Below are 19,517 nucleotides of genomic sequence, written 5' to 3' on the forward strand. Positions count from 1 at the left end.
TACCCAGTTGCTTTAGAAGGGGAAAAATGTCCTCCAAAATACCAATAAAGTACAAATGTCCTCATATTAAATCTTTTCAAAACCACCACTGAAAATTGCAGATGGCAAAACACTACCCTGATTGTCTGCGGAAGCCTACTTACAAAGAGTTCTATTTCAATGTATTGACTAATATACATGTGATGCAACCTAAGAAAATACATACTAAAAACTGAGCACCACCCAAAAAATTATTCCCATCTAAACTAAGAGGAAGGCAAATGGGAAAGCAAAAAGCTACATGTGATACAAAAAGTATTTTTTCTCCTATCACAGAAAACAAAAACCTTAAAACATTTTTTAATTTTCCAAAAAAAATTAAAAAGACAATTAACTTACTAGCATGCTTGTCTGCAAGCATTATAAGCGTGTTCGAAATATCTCGTCGTCTATAAAAGCACACTACTTTTGCTTCCACGTTGCCAGTTGCAGTCTAAGAAATAAGAAAAATAAAAGTTATGTGTACTGAATAGTAGACTCAAATAGTTTATAAAACAAAACTAAATACAATACAATTATAAGAACACTCTCATTTATAGTGTGCCAACCCCAACTGCGGGATAATCAGAGAGCTAAAAAATTTAAATGAGGATAAGCAGCATTTGCAAAGGTTCCAAGTGAAACCGAAATGTCAAACATACAATAACTTACTGGCATTAATTAAACTAAAGTGATCAGATCGCTTTAATGAGCCAGAGAGTGAAATCTGATCAGCCTTGAGAAACTAGTACCCCAAATTTTAAAAGCCACAATGTAACTTATTCAAGACAGTTAAACATATCTCCTCCAAACCCACTCCCAGAAGCATAGGCTAAGAGTAAAATCACGCAGCCCCCTCCTCAACATGATGGTGAAGCTCTGTGAATGCGGGGAGCCATCGCCCAGAATGGAACAGACCACTCAGAAAAGCATTCTCCAGCCCAGGTACATCTATGAATCCGTAATAGTCAATATTCTCAGTTTCTTTATCTTCACAAGTGAAAGTATTAAAAACTTTGAGTTATGAACACTGAAGCTCTTATTTATTTTTGACTACCGTCTAGAATAGAACCAATATTCAGTTAGGTTGTAATTTACTGCAGCTGGGGCCCAGGCTCCTACTCTCCTATTCCTTATGAATTCTGAGAACTTTCAAGGTCAATCATTCATTACGAAGTTCCTTGTAGAAACACACAGATTACAGTCAAATTCCAGTTTTCCAAAAAATTTGAGAACAAATTTTCAGAATTTCTCTGGACTTGCAGATATATTCAGACATAAAGAAATAAGAATATACATATGCTGCAGTAAATGTGTCGATTTTATGAAGTTCAGCAGCAGTATTTTAGAGTGAGAAATAGTTATGGAGAAATATTGTCCCTTTGAATTGAAATCATATTAAATCCTAACCAAAGTGCTTCTATATTTCACAATATTGTGATCAAATACATCCTCCAAAAGTAATGATCCAGCAATCTAATAAATGAACAGGCTAGTATTTCTTGTAAATAAAATCTATCAAATGACTATGATTACAAGCTCTTTATCAGTTCTGTTTTAAGACAAAAGCATGTTCAAAACCCAAAGCAAGCATTTAAAGGCATATTTTTTCCTACCTCTTTAGTGAGTTCCTCCACTAGGAATACTCTACAAAACTAATTAAATTCTTATTTAAACCTGCTTGAGGTAGAGGGGCATAGTTCAAAATAAACAGTCTCTTCTAAACGATACACACGCTTAGCTTTTAGGTATTTTATAACTACAGTATTCCTCTTTCCCTATTTCTTTGTTGGGTGCCTGTGTGGCTCACTGGGTTAAGCCTCTGCCTTCGGCTCAGGTTATGATCTCAGGGTCCTGGGATCGAGGCCCGCATCCAGCTCTCTGCTCAGCGGGGAGCCTGCTTCCCCCCACCCTGCCTCTGCCTACTTGTGTTCTCTCTGTCAAATAAATGGATAAAATCTTAAAAAAAAAAAAAGGAAAAAGAAGACTTGTGAACTTCATTTTTCTATTTTCTTTTTAATTTTACTTTATAAAAGCAGTTTGAGATAGTGAACCTTCTTAAAAATCTTTCAGCACAAATAGTTTGCCATGTACCGCTCTAAACACCTAGGTTAGAAGCTCCTGGCTGGCTCAGTTGGTAGAGCATGTGACTCTTGATCTCAGAGTCGTGAGTTTAAGCCCCACACTGGATGGAGAGATTACTTAAAACCTTAAAAGGGGTGCCTGAAGGGTGCCTGGGTGGCTCAGTGGGTTAAAGCCTCTGCCTTCGGCTCAGGTCATGATCCCAGGGTCCTGGGATCGAGCCCCACATCGGGTTCTCTGCTCAGTAGGGAGCCTGCTACCCCTCTCTCTGCCTGCCTCTCTGCCTACTTATGATTTCTGTCAAATAAATAAATAAAAATCTTAAAATTAAAAAAAAGGTTAAAAATTTTTTAAAAAGAGGGGGTGCCTGAGTGGGGTAGTCAGTTAAGCGGTTGGTTGGAGATGGAGCCCTAGTGTCCAGTTCCACATTCAGCAGGGGATCTGCTGGAGATTCTCTTTTCCTCTCCCTCTGCCCCTCCCCACCATTCATGGGGCATGGGAGCTCTCTCTCTCCCAAATAAATAAATAAATCCTTAAAAAAATAAAAAAGATGAAGCCACAATGACAGCAATTTCCTTGCCGTGTTCTTTTCTCCATTTGGTTGTAGCCTCTTAAATCCCTATTCTGTCAAGCACATTTACTAAAATATCCTCTATTGATAAGGGGCTTTTCTTAAGCTCTAAAATCATTTTTTTTAAGATTTTATTTATTTATTGGACAGAGAGAGAGAGAGCACAAGTAGGCAGAGAGGCAGGCAGAGAGAGAGGGGGAAGCAGTCTCCCTGCTGAGCAGAGAGACAGATGCGGGGCTCAATCTCAGGACCCTGGGATCATGACCTGAGCCAAAGGCAGAGACTTTAACCCACTGAGCCACCCAGGTGCCCCTAAAATCATTTTAGTCAACCTTTCACTCATGTCTGTTTCTATCCCAACTTAGGAAACATTATTAAAACAAAAACAAAGCAAAAAACCCACTACACATACACTTTCCATTTCAGAAAGTGCGTGGTTTGCCTAAAGTAAAGAACAAGGGAAAAGTGACTTTCCTTTCCCGATTTCTGTCCTTATCCCCAAGAGATCCCAAGTGGGAAGAGGTGTCTGACCTTGGGTTTCATGAGGGAATCTCCTGAAACTATGTGCAAATTCCTCTATGTGCAAATGCAGATAGAGGTAGAGGGTATCATCAAACACTCAAAGAAATTAGTGACTCCCCTCTCCCAACCAAAATGACAGAAGGCACAAAACGGTAAAATGAATCTCATAACAAGTCAGATGGCCAATAAAATGTACAGAGTATGAAGGTACACACAAGTTTTACAAAATACGCATCAAAAACAAAACAAAAATAGCAAGTAACATGCTAATTTTTTCACGAGCTTAACTTCCAAAACTTCCTGAAACTATACTGTTACTATGAGCCCACAGCTTTCTCTCACATGCATGCAAGACACAATCTTTACAAGAACACCCAACCTAAACAGTGACTAAATAAAATTTACCAAAAGTTGTTTTCATAATTTTAATCTTATATTCATCCTCCAAAAGATCACCTTCATAATATCTGAGTACAAATTACGAGAGAAGAAAAAAGGGAATACAAGATAATCAACATTGAACTGTGCTCATCAACTGATACTTACTTTTGCACCTCAAAGTTTCCAAAACTTTTAGGGAAAAAAACTGAGACAAAAATCTATTACCAGGGACATCTGGCTGACTCAGTTGGTGGAGAGTGCAACTCTTGATCTCGAGGTTGTGCATCTGAGCCCCGTGTTGGGTGTAGAGATTACTTAAAAATAGTATCTTTTTTAAAAAGCTATTACTTTAATTTTAAAAAATGAAATACTGTAGTCCAGCTTTCAAACTGAACAAGTAACATTTCTTTTTCTTTTTTTTTTAAAGATTTTATTTATTTATTTGACAGATGGAGATTACAAGTAGGCAGAGAGGCAGGCAGAGAGGGGGGAGGAAGCAGGCTCCCTGCTGAGCAGAAAGACGATGCGGGGCTCGATTCCAGGACCCTGAGATCATGACCTGAGCTGAAGGCAGAGGCTTAACCCACTGAGCCACCCAAGCACCCCTGAACAAGTAACATTTCAAATAGGATTTTTTAAAAACCAGAATCCATTCTGTAAAGGTGAATTTTGGGGGCACCTGGGTGGCCCAGTTGGTTGAGCATCTGCTTTTAGCTCAGGTCATGATCCCAGGTTCCTGGGATGGAGCCATTGAGCCCTGATCTCCAAGTCGTTAGGCTCCCTGCTCAGTGGGGAACCTGCTTCTCCCTCTCCCTCTGCTTGCTGCTCCCCCTGCTTATGCTCTGTCAAATGAATAAATAAAATCTTAAAAAAAAAAAAAAGTGAATTGTCTATAACAATGGTGACTGACAGCTTATCCTAGGAATTCTGTTACAAAAACACATTCTATCCAGAAGATAATTAACAGGGGCCACCTGGCTCCTGGCTGGCTCAGTCAGCAGAGCACTTGGTTTTTGATCTCAGGGTCCTGAGTTGAAGCCCCACTTTGGGTGTACAGATTTCTAAAAATATATAAACTCCAAGAAGATAGCTAATAAAATAGGTTAATGTCCTTTTTTTTTTTTTTTTTTTAATTTTTTTGATTTAAGTAATCTCTACACCCAATGCAGGGCTCAAACTCATGACTCCAAGATCAAGAGTCACATGCTCGGGGCGCCTGGATGGCTCAGTGGGTTAAAGCCTCTGCCTTCGGTTCAGGTCATGATCCCAGGGTCCTGGGATCGAGCCCCGCATCAGGCTCTCTGCTCAGCGGGGAGCCTGTTTCCTCCTCTCTCTCTCTGCCTGCCTCTCTGCCAACCTGTGGTCTCTGTCTGTCAAATAAATGGGTAAAATCTTTAAAAAAAAAAAAGAGTCACATGCTCTACCAAATGACCCAGCCAGGAGCCTCTAGGTTAATGTCTTTTCCTATCCTGGCTTGATTAGAATATATCAAGTGTTCTTAAATTCATTATTTGGATTTCCCATCATGTTAACTTTCCCTACTTTGCCAACTTAACCTCTGATCCTCTCAGGGCCTTTATCTGGAACACTGATGTGGCCTCTCTCCCATGGCTACCTCTTTCTTATTCTTTAGGCCTCAACTTCAATGTCCTTGAAATCCTTTCCTTTTCTATCCAAAAGAAGGGACCTCTGCTATTCCCTAAGTCAAGGCTCTTGTTTATGTCCTTCTTAAAAGTTAACATCAGGATGCCTGGGTGGCACAGTCTATTAAGCTTCTGACTCTTGGTTTTGGTTCAGGTCATGAGATCAAGTCCCAAGTCAAGTTCCCTCTTCAGCACAGCATCCGCTTGAGGTTCTCTCTACCTCTCCCCTTGCCTCTCCCTCTACTCATATTTTTTCTCTCAAGTAAATACATAAATCTTAAAAAAAAAAAAAAAGGTAACATCATTTTTGCTATTTTCTTTATGCCTGTTAACTTGCCTTTTCATGTACCCACCCCCCCCATGAGAATGGAGACCCTGTGTGGGCAGAAAACATGTCTATATTGTTCACTGTTGTATATCTGAGCCTAGTCTAGTGCCTGGTACATAACAGGTACTCAATAAATATTTGTTTAATGAATTATTTAAAATAAGATATCTTTTCCACATTATTTCAGAAATAAAGGCCCTATTGGATGGCTGGGTGGCTCGGTCAGTTGAGTATCTGCCTTCAGGTCCTAGGATCTAGTCCTGCATTGGGCTCTTTGCTTAGTCTGGAGCCTGCTTCTCCCTTTGCCTCTGCCTGCTGCTCCCCTTGCTTGTACTATCTCTTTCTCTCTCTACCTGACAAATAAAAAAAAACATTTTTTAAAAAAAGAAAGAAAGTCCCTATGTATGGGATGCCTGGGTGGCTCAGTCGGTTAAGCGTCTGCCTTTGGCTCAGGTCATGATGCTGGAGTCCCAGGATGGAGCCCCACATCAAGCTCCCTGCTCAGCAAGGAGTCAGCTTCTCCCTCTGTCCCTCCCCCCGGCTCATGTTCTCTTTCTCGCTTAGTCTCTTGCTTCCAAATAAATAATTTTTTTTAAATGGCCCTATGTAAATATTTAGTATTTAGCCAATCTGACTTATTCACCAATAATCCATTCATTCAAACTGCTACCATCTGAAAGTACAGACTCCTCTCTCATAATTCAGTCCTCCCCAGCCTGCATAAAACCATTAATATATTAAGGACTCTCTGCTGAAAGCAGACAGCCAGGAAGAAGGTGAGGATGGAGAGTGAGGGATACTTCTGGAGTGAAGAGTACTATAATGATAAAGGAGTGTGAAATGAGCCAGGTTCAAGCCAGATGTACAACCCAGTCACTTAACCACTGTGTCCTTCACAACTCCATGATGCATCTATCCTAAAGGTTTAAGGTTATTCTGAGGCTCAAAAAAAAAAAAAAAAGTAAAAATATGAATCCCCAGATCATATGCTTCCAGAACACCATGATCTGATGTTTGCAAATTTAGCACAGCTGCAATTTTCCTTCTACTTGTGGGATTATTTGGCTGATGCTTGTCTCCACTACCAGACCTATTTTTGTTCACCCTTGAATTCCTAAAAGTACATATCTAAAAATGCCTGACAGGTAGCAGGTCCTCAGAAATATCTGTAAAATGGATGAATCAAAATACTTTGTAAACGGTAAAGCTACATGCAAGCATTAACGTCAGACATTTGAGAAATTCATTAATTCAACAAATATTTACTGAACGCCTTAACTATGTGCCAGTCACTTATTCTAAGGCACTTGGGATGCACTAGTGAACAGCAAAGATCACCTCACACAGAGCTCACATTCTAGTCTGGGAAAATGGGCAATGAAAATAAACACAATAAGGAAGTATACTGGAAGGTGATAAATGATATGGAGAAAAGAGCAAGGCAGAGCAAGGCACAGGGGATTAGAAACAACTTGGTGGCCCTAAGGTATATGCATGTGAAAACAGCCAAGAGTCTACTGTGCTTGGAGCTAAAGGAGCAAGGCGGAGAGCAGTAAGAATGGAGGTCAGAGGGACAGGGAGCCTCCAGAGAATACATCTCATAGGCCAACATTTTTCTTTGTATCCTAATTAATTTTCTAAATAAACTGATAAACAGTTTCAAGTTGCTACACTCTTATACGTCAATAACATAAAAGAGAAGATCAGAATAATGCTCCAACATTTTCCACCCACAGACTGATCTAATCCTAAAGCCATTCTCTTCATTTGCTGGTGGTGGTCTCAAATACAGCAGAATTTTAATAAATGCAAGGTCCATGGGGATCTCTCCAGAAGCAAATCAAGATCTCAGGGTTCATCGCGTGCCTGGGTGCCTCTGCCAGCAAAGCATCTGACTTTGGCTCAGGTCATGATCCCAGGGTCCAGGGATAGAGCCCCACATCAGGCTCCCTGCTCAGCGGGGCGCCTCCTTCTCCCTCTCCCTGCCACTGCCTCTGCTTACACACACACACACACACACACACACTCTCTCTCTCTCTCTCTTTTTCATCAAATAAATAAATAAAATCTTAAACAAACAAACAAACAAAACTCAGCATTCATAAACTAGAAATGCCCTAAATCAGACTTTGCTTCCTGGGACTCAGAACTGGCCCAATCTCTACATGGTACTTTGGGGGAAATGTATAGCTAGACAGCCCCCAACATTTTAACACTAGGAATTCTCATAAGCTATACAAATAACCTTCAAAGCTGGTTGGGAGGAAACCAGAGCACCATTAGTAATCCATGGTTCATACTGTTTATGACTTTTCATATGCCCCCATTATAAAAGCTCACCTATTGCAAAGTCACAATGTTTCTGATGTCCTAGACACAAGCAATCAGAAACAAACCTTAATATAAAAGTTTTATTTACTTAAGGCCTAAAGTAGGAAGCTACTTTACATTATACCAAAACTGTATTCTTATTAGTCAGTCTAATCCAAAATTTTATAAATTCCCTTTAATACTTTATTTCCTAGCTTCCTCCTTCTAAAGCTAGAAGAGGAAAACAATAATCCACCAAAAAGGGATAAAAACAATTATGACTTTAAATGTAAAAAGGGATTGAGTTACAGGAGTGCCCTGCCTTGAGAAGCTCTCAGCAATCTGAGGAAATCTGCAGATGTTAAATACTTCGTAACATTTAATATCATAGGTAATTATACAAAGCAATAGAATATTCAGAATTCTGCATGACTGTCTACTCTGCAATCGCTACTTTCAAAGAGTCTAGGAATGAAAGTAAAATCACCCCTTATGCCCTTTACCTAATTACCCTTCAATGGAAAACAATTATTTTTTAATATTAAAATCCTGAACACTCAGTGTATATATACCTTGTTGAGTTCTTCTATCCTTCTGATTAGGTACGGGTTACTGGAGGAATTCTCAAAGTAGACATAATCTGTAATTAAAGGAAATAAAGAGCTTATTAATCTTTTCAACAGAAAGTTCACATTTGTCAATCTATGACTTTCTCTATTAGGCAATGCACATTCAAAATGAAGCGCGTAATTCATTCCCGGGGAAAAGCAATACAACTTTAATATATTCTCTCATATGCCTACTATTCACAGACCCTTATTTTCCTGGCATTTTCATTTCAATTAACGTGTTATCAAGTTCTCCTAGTATTTCGAGCCACACATCACTTCTTTACTAATAAACAAAAAGACTCTTCTCATCACGGAGTAGTCCGGGCTGACTAAACATGTCTTTCATGCTATAACTGCTTCCACATCTTTTCCCTCCAATCCAATTTACCCTGGAGTATGTTTCTCACATGAAACTATTGACCTAAGACAAATTCAGAGCATCTTGAAAAGCTTAGCAGCCCAAAGTACATTTCAATCACCAACTTAAAAAAAAAAAAATCAGGTGAGCAGAGTAGGTGAGAGGAAACACATTGACAAACTTTTCCACAGCTCTATTTGGGATGATTGGGGGTGGGCATGAAAGGGGGTTCCCTTTCTGAAAGAGCTCTCTGGAGATGATATCGGGATTTTGTTAGGCTCTTTTACCAAATTTAATCCAGATCCATTTAGGGTCCTGTTATAAAGAAATCACTGCAGGCTTTCAATAAAAAAAGATAAAAATTTTCAAGTGTGGCTTTCCCTCTCATGTAATAGGCTCCCTGGAAACTTCCCACTGTGTGTTTATTTGAAAGGCTGGGCTGCATTGTTATTGTCTATCTTAGTGGCACTTTCCAGTCTCTCTTCTGCAAACTGGCCTCATTTGTCCAGGCCATTCCCATCACCATCTATCAGGAGCTCAGCTAATGAGCAGAGAAGAGCAAGTCTCACACACAAACACGCCACTTATCTGAATTATTATTTTACCAAGAAAGAGGGAGGAGGGCGTCGTGAGTAGGGAGAAAGTTTGTTTGACCTTATTTCTCTCTTCTGCAGAAGGTTGGGAAGGAGGCAGTCACCAGAGCAAACGTCCAGGCAGAGCTCAACTCCCCACCTCTGGCTGCAGTGCCCCGGCCCCACTATGCCCCATCTTGGGGGGCTGGGCAAGAAACGGGAGGGGGAGTGAGGAAGGAGAGGTGCAGGGCCCTGTCCCCGCAAACAGGCCTGTCCAGCTGTGCCCCTGGCTCTGCCCCCATCGCCCCCACCCCACACTCCCACTGAAGGGGAGGAGTAGAGCCAGGATGTTCCCCGGTCCCCTCCAACCCCCCACTGCCTGAAAGCCACGCGGGGAAAGACCACCCTATTAGGGGGCTCGACGGCCGATACCCAATGGGGGCGTCCTGGAAGGGGGCGTCTGAGAATTCACACCCCCCAAGTACAGGCCTGGCCCTAGAAAACTGAGCGGGGGTGGGAGCGGAGGGGGAGGGTGGGCGCCGGCCCCCGGCGGGCCACGGTCGGGGGAGGGGCGGGTGGCGGGGGTGGGGAGCCCCGGCCCCCTCTGCGGGCCCCGGCGCCCCCCGCCCCTGCGCCCTCAGCCCGGGCGCCCGCCGCTCCCGGCGGTTAAGGTGAACTCGCCCGGATCCCCTACTCCCGGAGCCCGCTCCCAAACGGGCCGGGTCGGGCCGAGCCTTCCTACCTCCGACCCGGTACATGTTGGCCGCCATGTCCGCCCGCCCGCCCGCGGAGCCCGAGCCGAGCCCCGCCCGCCGCCGCCGCCGCCGCCGCCGCCGCCTCAGCCTCAGCCTCCGCCGCCGCCGCCGCCGCCGCCGCCTCGCCACGGGGGGGAGGGGAGGGAGGGACTGAGGGGAGGGGGAAGTGAAGGGGAGGGGACGCCGAGGGGTGGGGGTAGGTTCCCGCCCCCCAGCGACGGGCCGGCACGGCCGTGAGGGCCGGGCCGGGGGAGGTCGCTGCGGGGCCTGCGGGGACCTGGGGAGGGCGGCGGTTCGGGGGCCCTCGCTGGAAGTGGAGGACCCTAGGGCAAGGGTCTTGGCCGAAGCGGAGGCCTGTACTGGCGAACGCAGATCAGGAGCTGTTGGATAATTGGGGTGGGGGCAGGAGCTCAGACTCTCCCGAGCCCATACCGCCCCCGCCAGTGTACCCTGTCACCTGGCGACCCCTAGACAGGTCTAACTCCCTGCTCTGTCCCTGGGGAGCCCTTGTTTGCGAGACCTCGAGCACGTGGGTGCCTGCCTGGGGCAAACACTTGGAAACAAATAAGTGCACGCAGCAGAGCACCTTCATCGCGGTGATGTTAATGCGGAGGGCCTGGAACCTGCATACCCTGGGGCCAGGAGGACCCCAGGTGCTACCAGCTTCACCAGGAAGAGACCCTGCTGGGACGAGTCTAGAAAAACTGAGCCCCTCCCAAGTTCACCCCAACTGCATTGACAGATCTATCAGCGTTCACCCCAAAACTGGGCTGAACAGAACACACTCCCGCACACGCTGAGGCTTGCCTCTAGAGGCCTATATATGGTGCTGCCCCGCCAGGACAAGCGGCCCTTTTTGCCAATACGGGAGCAAGGCCCTACCCGTTTACCATTACCGCCCCCCTACACACACACACAAAGGGGCAGATAGTTTCAGTCACCTTGCTATTGATGGACTGCTAATTAGTTATGTGCCTAAAGCTTTTAAATCATTATTTTCCCATGCTAATTCTCTAAGCATTCCCTGTGTTCTCAGCCTCCATTCCCTCACAGAAGCAAACAAAAAACCAAACTGAGTTGAATCTTAGTTGGCAATCCCCCAAGTGAACGCAAACAACTTTTTTAAAAAGCCAACCCAGGGCGCCTGGGTGGCTCAGTCAGTTGAGTATCTGACTCTTGATTTTGGCTCAGGTTATGACCTCAGGGGCTGGGATCCGGTGGGCTCCATGCTCAGTGGAAAGCCTGTTTGGGATTCTCTCTACCCCTACCCCTACCCTCCCCTGCTGGCCCCACCCCCATGCTCTCCTGTGCCTACTCTCTTACTCTCAAATAAGTCTTTTTAAAAATTTTATTTTAAGTTAAAAAAAATAAAAAGCCAATCCATTCCAAACTACTCCCAGACATTGTTGTACCATCCTGGAAAAGATGATCCCTCACTGTTGTGGGCTGGGTTTGGAGTTGCTGGTGATTTACAGTAGCTACATGTTGGTGACTCTGGGTGTGGAGTCTGTGCAGGGATGGGCAATGTCCCTAGAAAAGAAGATTGTGTTTTGTTTGTATGGCGATGGCATTTGCGATGGTCCATTATCACAAATTATTAAAGTGACAAGAATAATTTTCTACGTAGTTTAGGCAAAGTAAAAAAATAAGTCACCTTTGCCTGAATTACCTGGATGATTTGTGTGACCCAAGTTTCTTCAGGTATAAAATAGGAACTTTAGTTCCATTCTGCAGGTGGGGTGAGGATCAGTTGTGATAATATATGAAAATACTTTATAAACCATTCAGCATAGAGCACTATGCAAATAACAGGTGTCTGTTGATTTTATTAACTCCATAAAGTTTCAAATTCCCAAGGGTTTTATGCCATGGGTACAATGTGAGCCTGTGTCAGCTCTTCTGAACCAGAGGGGGGAAAAAAAAGCAGAAGTGTTCTGTTATGCACACAGAATAGCTGTTGTTTATCATAATCCTTTTACTGGAGATCCCACAGAAAACATATTGTGACATATCTGACATCGCTCTCTCCATTTCTGTGCTGACACATAAATAGGTTGAATAATTCTCCGGGAATCATCCAGCAAACTGGTAGCAGTATTAGGATTATAATTCTGCCCTTTCCTCTGGTCTAGCATTCTCTAAACCCAGAAGAATTTCTCCAAGTGAAAAGGCCCCCTGAAAACCATAAACCACGAAGAAATGCATCACAAGCTTTAGAGGGTTTGTCTATTATTTTTAAGTAAATGAACAAATTCTCCCCTTCAAAATATTTCTCTATTTCTATTAGTTCTGGATTTCTGTCTCATTTCCCCAGCTTTGTGCACCTTACCAGGTGTTTGTGGTGACTGTACTCACTATAGTAAATGGGCGTAAGGAGCCAAGAAAACTCCCTCCATCCATACCCACCTCCTCCCCCTTAGGAGCAGCCTTATCCAGAAGCCCCCCAGGAAAGGCCTCAGAGACTTGGGGGGAGAAGCAAGAAGGATGATGGCACCAGAACCCAGGGCCTTTCCTTCTTCCAGATTCTGTATGTTCAACCTCTTCTACCTCTAGCTCCTGGGCCAGTGACTTCTACATAGGACATGCTCAGTATCTGACAGCATAAATAACCAACGAATGACGGGCTCGATATCGTTAGGGATCTAGGTACTGAGTTGAATGCGAGGTACTTTGTCTATGAAACTTACATACCTCTGAATACCAAAAGGGATCTGCCATGTGGGAGTTCAGTGAATTTTGGAGATTAAAAGAAATCCTCAAATCAGACAAAAGGTGGAAAAGTCTTAACCTTCAAAGACAGCAAAGGCACCTCTATCTCCATAGGCTGCATGATTCAGGTCACAACCGTGTCCTCAACCAACCCAAACTTCACTCCTAATTTGACGGTTTAGCTTTAAGACCTAGAGCAAGATTCTAACCCCTTGGAGCCTCAAATTCTTCAAAATATGATTAGGGATTGACACCTAGGGCCAAAGCTTATGCTAAAAATTTAATTATATAAAGAATTTAGCACATGTTAAGAACTTTCTACATGTTAGGTCCCTTCTCCCTATTCCAGCCATCCTCACTGCTAAAGAAGAGGTGTCTCTCAGACCTTGCCAGAAATCCCAGGGCAAATCCAGCCTCCTGTGGGTAAAATTTCCCGACATGGCTGTTGTGATTGAAGAATCGTGATAAGGGATTACCTAAGGGCCCAGGCCCTTCCTGTGTCAATTTCTAGCATCTCACCACTTAGCTGAAGAGAAACGCATATTCAAGAAAGCAGTAGATGGGACAGAGTTGGTTTTTGTCAGTCTGAGGATGGAGTCATTTTTGTTTGGTTTTTGTGTGGTTTGTTTTTTTTAAATTTTATTTATTTATTTGTCAGAGAGAGTGAGCACAGGGAGGCAGAATGGCAGGCAGAGGGAGAAGCAGGCTCCCTGCCCAGCAAGGACCACAACGCAGGACTCGATCCCAGGATGCTGGGATCATGACCTGAGCTGAAGGTAGCCGCTTAACCGACTGAGCCACCCAGGCATCCCTGAGGAGAGAGTTTTCATTAGGATCTATGGAGATGGTCATAGAGTTTGGAAGCTTTGTGATAATTGAACTCAGGAAAGGAACTTGGGTGGAGGGGCTGGGTCAGGGGAGTGTAGAATGTAATTAATCTGAAAGTAGATGCCAGGCTTTGGATAAAAGACTGTATCTTTCTTCTTTCACTCTCTCTCTTTTTCCTTTTCTTTCATTAACTTATGTAGTAAAATTCTTTTGGAAAAAGGCCAGCCTGTCTCAGCTATTCTAAGGAGGTCCTGGGTTTTAAAGTGGATGAGTGTATCCTAGGAAAAAGGTAAGCGTAGGACAGCAAGAATTAAAGCAAGGAGCCCTTGAAGGAAAGGAAACCCAAGACAGACATTCTTCTCAGGTCAGGGAGCTTTTCCTTCCATCGATCCCTGTGTTGAAAACATGAAACTCAGAGCCAATCCCTGAGGGTCTTGGTTTTGGAAGTGTGCATTTTAGGGTTCCGTGGTTCTCTCATGCCCTCAAAGGGGAACTGGCTCAGCCATTGGGTGGTATCCACAGGAGGTTCTTATTCTGGTGACAATACTGCTTCCAGGCAGCAGTAAAGGGACCAGAAGTCACAATGGGGACAAGGGTGAACCCCAGAAAATTTGAACTAATTGATCTTAGTACTTCCCTTTTTTAGCCTGTCTAGCGCTATGAATCTGATGGCTGGACAGTACCGGGTATGGAGTCAGGAGAAAAAATTCTAAGGGACAATGGGAATGTCTAAGCGGTATAACAGGGAGTGTTTATAGGAATGACTCAGGCTGTAGTAAAGAGGATTAGACAATGCAGAGAGTCTAGACAGCAGATCAGTTGGCAGTTTAGTAAGAAGGATGATGGCCTGACCTAGGGTAGAGGCACTGGGATGTGAGAAAAGTAGAAGGATTTGAGAAAGACTTCGGAGGTAGGGACTATGGGATCGGGTGACTTTGCGGAGGCAGGGCGTGAAAAGGTAACACTACGTTATGAGTAAGTCAATGGGAAAAGATATGAAGCAGTGAGTTTAAAATACTGCAGAGGAGGGAGTGCCTGGCTGGCTCAGTAGGAAAAACACGAGATATTTGATCTGAGGATGGTGAGTTCAAGCCCCATATTGGGTGTAGAGATTATTTAAAAATAATAATAATAATAATAATAAAGTAAATAAACTGTAAAATATAAATTAATTAATTAAAGAAAATACTGGGGCACCTGGCTGGCTCAGTTGCAGGAGCGTGCAACGCTTGATCTCAGGGTTGTGAGCTCAGGCCCCACATTGGGTGTAGAGATTACTTTAAAGAAGAAAATAAAATCTTCAAAAATTTTTAAAAAAATGAAATACAATACTGTAGAGGAAGGAATTTGGGGGAGGAAGGATAGTTGGCAGATTCAGTGTTAAATGGATTATGTTCAAGGTGCTTTTGGAAACATCCAAATAGATGTTTCCTCTTTGGACAGAGGTGGATGAGTAGGCCTAGAGCTTGGAGAGAGATCTGCGCTGGAATTATCCACTTCTGTGTCACCATCTGCACAGAGCCCAGCCTGTCTTGTCTAAGAAGTAAACCAAACCCTGGCCCCAGGGGAAGAAGCAAGTTCCCTGAGTCCTTCAGCTTTGGTAAAAACAGGTTTAGCAGGTCCAGGTTCAGGAGATCAGAGTCCAGGTCCAAATGTGCAAACAGGCAGGGCATGGGCAGAGAGCAACACAAGTCACTGACCAAGACAGACAGTGAAGACAAAGAATGCCCAGGGCTGCCCATCTCACAAGGGTCAGTGAGTGAAATTCTCAGATAGAGAGTTCTGCTCCCAGCTCTGGAAAAGCAGCCAGGGTTGGGAAGAAGGAAAGAGGAAAGGAAAGCCGGGGGAAAAAAAAAAAAAACAGGAAAAGAGAAGGGATACAGTCTGAAAAAGCAAACCTGACTATTTCCTACCTTACCTTCTTGCCTCTAAGATGATGTAGTGAGTTGAATGGTGGTCTCCCAAAAGATGAGATGACCTAAAACTCGTGAATGGGATCTTACTTAGATAAAGGGTATTTTCAGATGAAATTAAGTCAAGGATCTAGAGATGAGATCATCCTGGATTGGAAGGGCCCCAAATCCAATGACAAGTGTTCTTATAAGAGACAGAAGACACAAAATGAAGAGGAAAAGACCACATGATAGTGGAGGCAGAGACTGGAGTTACTTGGTCATAAGCCAAGGAATGCCAAAGATTGCCAGCAACCACCAGATATTGGGGAAGAGGAATGGAATGGATTCTCCCTTAGAGCCCTCAGAAGGAATCAACCCTGCTGACACCTTGATTTCTCTGTGTGGAAATATGTTTCTGTTGTTTGAAGCCACCCAATTTGTGGTAATTTGTTATGGCAGTCCTGGGAAACTAATACAGATGGTATCCACAACTCAATTTTAAGTAAACATAGAAGCCAGAAAACACTGAACACTGTATGCAGAGACTAAGGGACATAACATAAGAGAAGAAAAGAGAGACACGCAAAGAAAGAGCGGGATCCAATACCACTTCATCTAAGTCCTGTCCAAACCCTGGAGACAAAGCTTGGCTGTGCTCTTGGTCTGTCTCTCCTCCTAGCTGTCACGTTTGGCTTAGTACTAACAGAAAAGAACCACCAGATGCTATGATCCCCAGCTAAGAACCAGTGGAGGCATCCCAACATTTTTTCTTCACCCGCACACCGGAAGGATGTCACACATTCCCAGTAGCAGCAGTCAATTACCAACATGGTGGTGCACCAATTAACCTCTCAGTTGGGTTCCTTTGTCAGAAAGCCTTCTGGCCCCTGAGATCCCAATCCATACTTCTATGGTGGGTAGTGTGGTAGAGGTTACCAAAAATATAAGGCTTGTCTACAGAAGTGTCCTTTTCCTTCAACAAATATGTATTAAGCACTATTGAAGGCACTGAGGACATACCAGTGACTAAGATAGTCAAAACACTTGTTCCCCTGGAGCTTGTATTCTACGGGGCAAGACAGACAATGAGCAAGTAAAGAAATCAATAGATATGCTAGTATAGAATGATGAATGTTCTAGAGAAAATAAATCAGGATAAGGGAATAAAAAATGATGGTGGTGGGCGCCTGGGTGGCTCAGTGGGTTAAAGCCTCTGCCTTCGGCTCAGGTCATAATCCCAGGGTCTTGGGATCGAGCCCTGCATGGGGGGGGGGGGGCTCTGCTCTGCGGGGGGCCTGCTTCCTCCTCTCTCTCTGCCTGCCTCTCTGCCTACTTGTGATCTCTCTCTCTGTCAAATGAATAAACAAAATCTTTAAAAAAAAAAATGATGGTGGTAATCAGGGAAGACCTCTCAGATGTATTAAGAACTGAAAAGAGACCTAAATGATGGAATGGAATGAACCACTGGGACATCTGGGGAGCAACATTCCAGGTAAAGGGAATAGCAAGTGCGAATTCCCCAAATCAAGACTCTGCTTGACCTGATCATGACCTAGGAAGGACAGTGTGAGTAAATGAGATCAGGGAGGTGAGCAGGGGCAAGATCACGTAAGGCATGCTAGGCCATGGTAAAGAGTTGGGATTTTATTCTAAATATAATGGGAAGATTTTGGATGATTTTAAACACAGGAGTGAGGGAGACCGATTTATGTTTCTTAAAAGATTACTTGAGAAACACAAAATTGAAGGGGGATAGTTATAACCTCCAATTCAAAAGAGCATGATTGTTGGGACACCTGGGCAGCTCAGCCTGTTAAGAGGAAGACTCTTGATTTCAGCTCAGATCATGATCTCAGTGTCCTGAAATTGAGCCCCTGTTGGGCTACCCACTCAGTGGGGAATCTGCCTGTCCCTCTCCCTCCTCCTCCTCTCCCCACATGTTCTCTCACTTTTAAATAAATTTTTTTTAAAAAGCTCTTTTTCTAAAAAAGCAAGATTGGGACACCGAGGTGGCTCAGTTGATTGAGCGTCTGCCTTTGGCTTAGGTCATGATCCCAGGGACCTGGAACTGAATCCCAGTCAGGCTCCTTGCTCAGCAGAGAGTCTGCTTCTCTGCCAGCCCCTCCCCCTGCACCTCTCTCTCCTTCTCTGTCTGACAAATAAATAAAATCTTTAAAAAATAAATAAATAAAAATTAAAAATTAAATTTAAAAAAAGCATGATTGTGTTCTCTGGTGTCATCAGATGGATACTAGGAATTCAAGACTTGCCAATCCAAAACAATTTTTTTCAAAGATTTATTTATTTATTTGAGAGAGACGGCACACAAGCACAAGCACAGGGAGGGACAGAGGGAGAGGGGAAGCAGACTACCTGCTTAGTAGGGAGCCTGACGCAGGGCTCAATCTCACAACCCTGAGATCATGACCCTGACATCATTACCCTGGGATCATGACCCAAGCTGAAACCAAGAGTCAGACGCTTACCCTCCTGAGCCATCCAGGCGCCCCTCCAAACCAAAATTTATGATGATGCAAAACCAAAACTCGTGCTGTGTTTCATTTGGTATAATAGTGAAAGAGTCACTTCTAACTCTATCCGTGGTTCTGAGACCTGTATCTAATGGCTATGGGGAAAATGGCAGCATATACTGGCCACTTTAAAAAATTTTGTACCAAATCATCAAGCCCCATGTTTGGGGGTAGAGATTACTTTAAATAAATAGATAGATAGATAGATAGATAGATAAATAAATAAATGCGAAAGGTTTTGTACCAAATCATATAAGACATTACCAAGTGCCCCTGGGTGGTTCAGTCGGTCAAGCAGCTGCCTTCGGCTCAGGTCATGATCCTGGGGTACTGAGCTCCTCATGGGCTCTCTGCTCAATGGAGAGCCTGCTTCTCCCTCTCCCTCTGCCTGCCACTCTGCCTACATGTGCTTTCTATCTTGTCTAAATAAGTAAAATCTTAAAAAAAAAAAAAAAAAGACATTACCTAATCATGTAGGCTGTTTTTCTCCTTTAGCTCTAGTACTATGATAGCTTTTCACAGGCCATTCACCTAGTCTTTTAGGTGAATTGCATCTTCCTAATGGGGGCACATAGTAAGACCACTGAATCCCATGGGTATGAGCCACTTACTGCATTTTTTCAACTTAAGAAAAAGCTTCTTGGTTGTAAGCAATGCCATGTGTAATAGAATGGCCTGAAATAAAGCCTTTTGAAACTTAAAAACAAAAATAAATAAAACCACAAACAAAAGAGCTGCTGTGCGGAGGATAGACTGTGAGGAATACAAACAGGTAGACTAGGTAGGAGACTAACATAGTTTAAGGAGGAAGGAGGTAACAAATGTTGGGAATAGAATTGTAGTTTTCACAGCCAATGGAGATACTTTTTTAAATTTTTGTTTTATTTTTTTAAAGATTTTTTTTAAATTTATTTGACAGAGAGAGACACAACGAGAGAGGGAACAGAAGCAGAGGGAGTGGGAGAGGGAGAAGCAGGCTTCCAGCAGAGCAGGGAGCCTGATGCGGGGCTCGATCCCAGGACTCTGGGATCATGACCTGAGCCAAAGGCAGACGCTTAGTGACTGAGCCACCCAGGAGCCCTGGAGATACTTTTTAAAAAACATTTAGTTATTTACTGGAGAGAGACAGAGGTGGGCAGGGGCAGAGGGATAGAGGAAGAGAAAATCTTAAAAGACACCCTGTTGAACATGGAACCTGACGCCGGGCTCGATCTCATGACCCTGAGGTCATGACCTGAGCTAAACTCAAGAGTTGGACACTTAACCAATTGAACCACCCAGGCACCCCAAAGGAGATGCATTTTTAAGGCAGACCCAACAGTTCTTGCTGAAGGATTGGATGTAGGAGATGAGAGGACAAAACCAATGGACTTCCGAATGCTTGTAGATATCTGTTCAGAGGT

The 19,517-nt window shown here is 43.6% G+C and overlaps 1 long non-coding RNA gene across 1 annotated transcript; it reads right to left on the minus strand.

Moving 5' to 3' along the window:
• Positions 1 to 378: 378 nt before the first annotated feature.
• LOC116863129 lies at positions 379 to 10,222 on the minus strand. Its single transcript, XR_004381770.1, has 3 exons — positions 10,139 to 10,222; positions 8,428 to 8,495; positions 379 to 472 (listed from the first exon to the last, which is right to left on the minus strand). It is a non-coding gene; the product is annotated as an uncharacterized LOC116863129 (long non-coding RNA).
• Positions 10,223 to 19,517: the final 9,295 nt, after the last annotated feature.

Source organism: Lontra canadensis, unplaced genomic scaffold (genome assembly GCF_010015895.1).
Source record: "Lontra canadensis isolate GAN:19392208 unplaced genomic scaffold, GSC_riverotter_1.0 scaffold578, whole genome shotgun sequence".
NCBI classification, from domain to species: Eukaryota; Metazoa; Chordata; class Mammalia; order Carnivora; family Mustelidae; genus Lontra; species Lontra canadensis.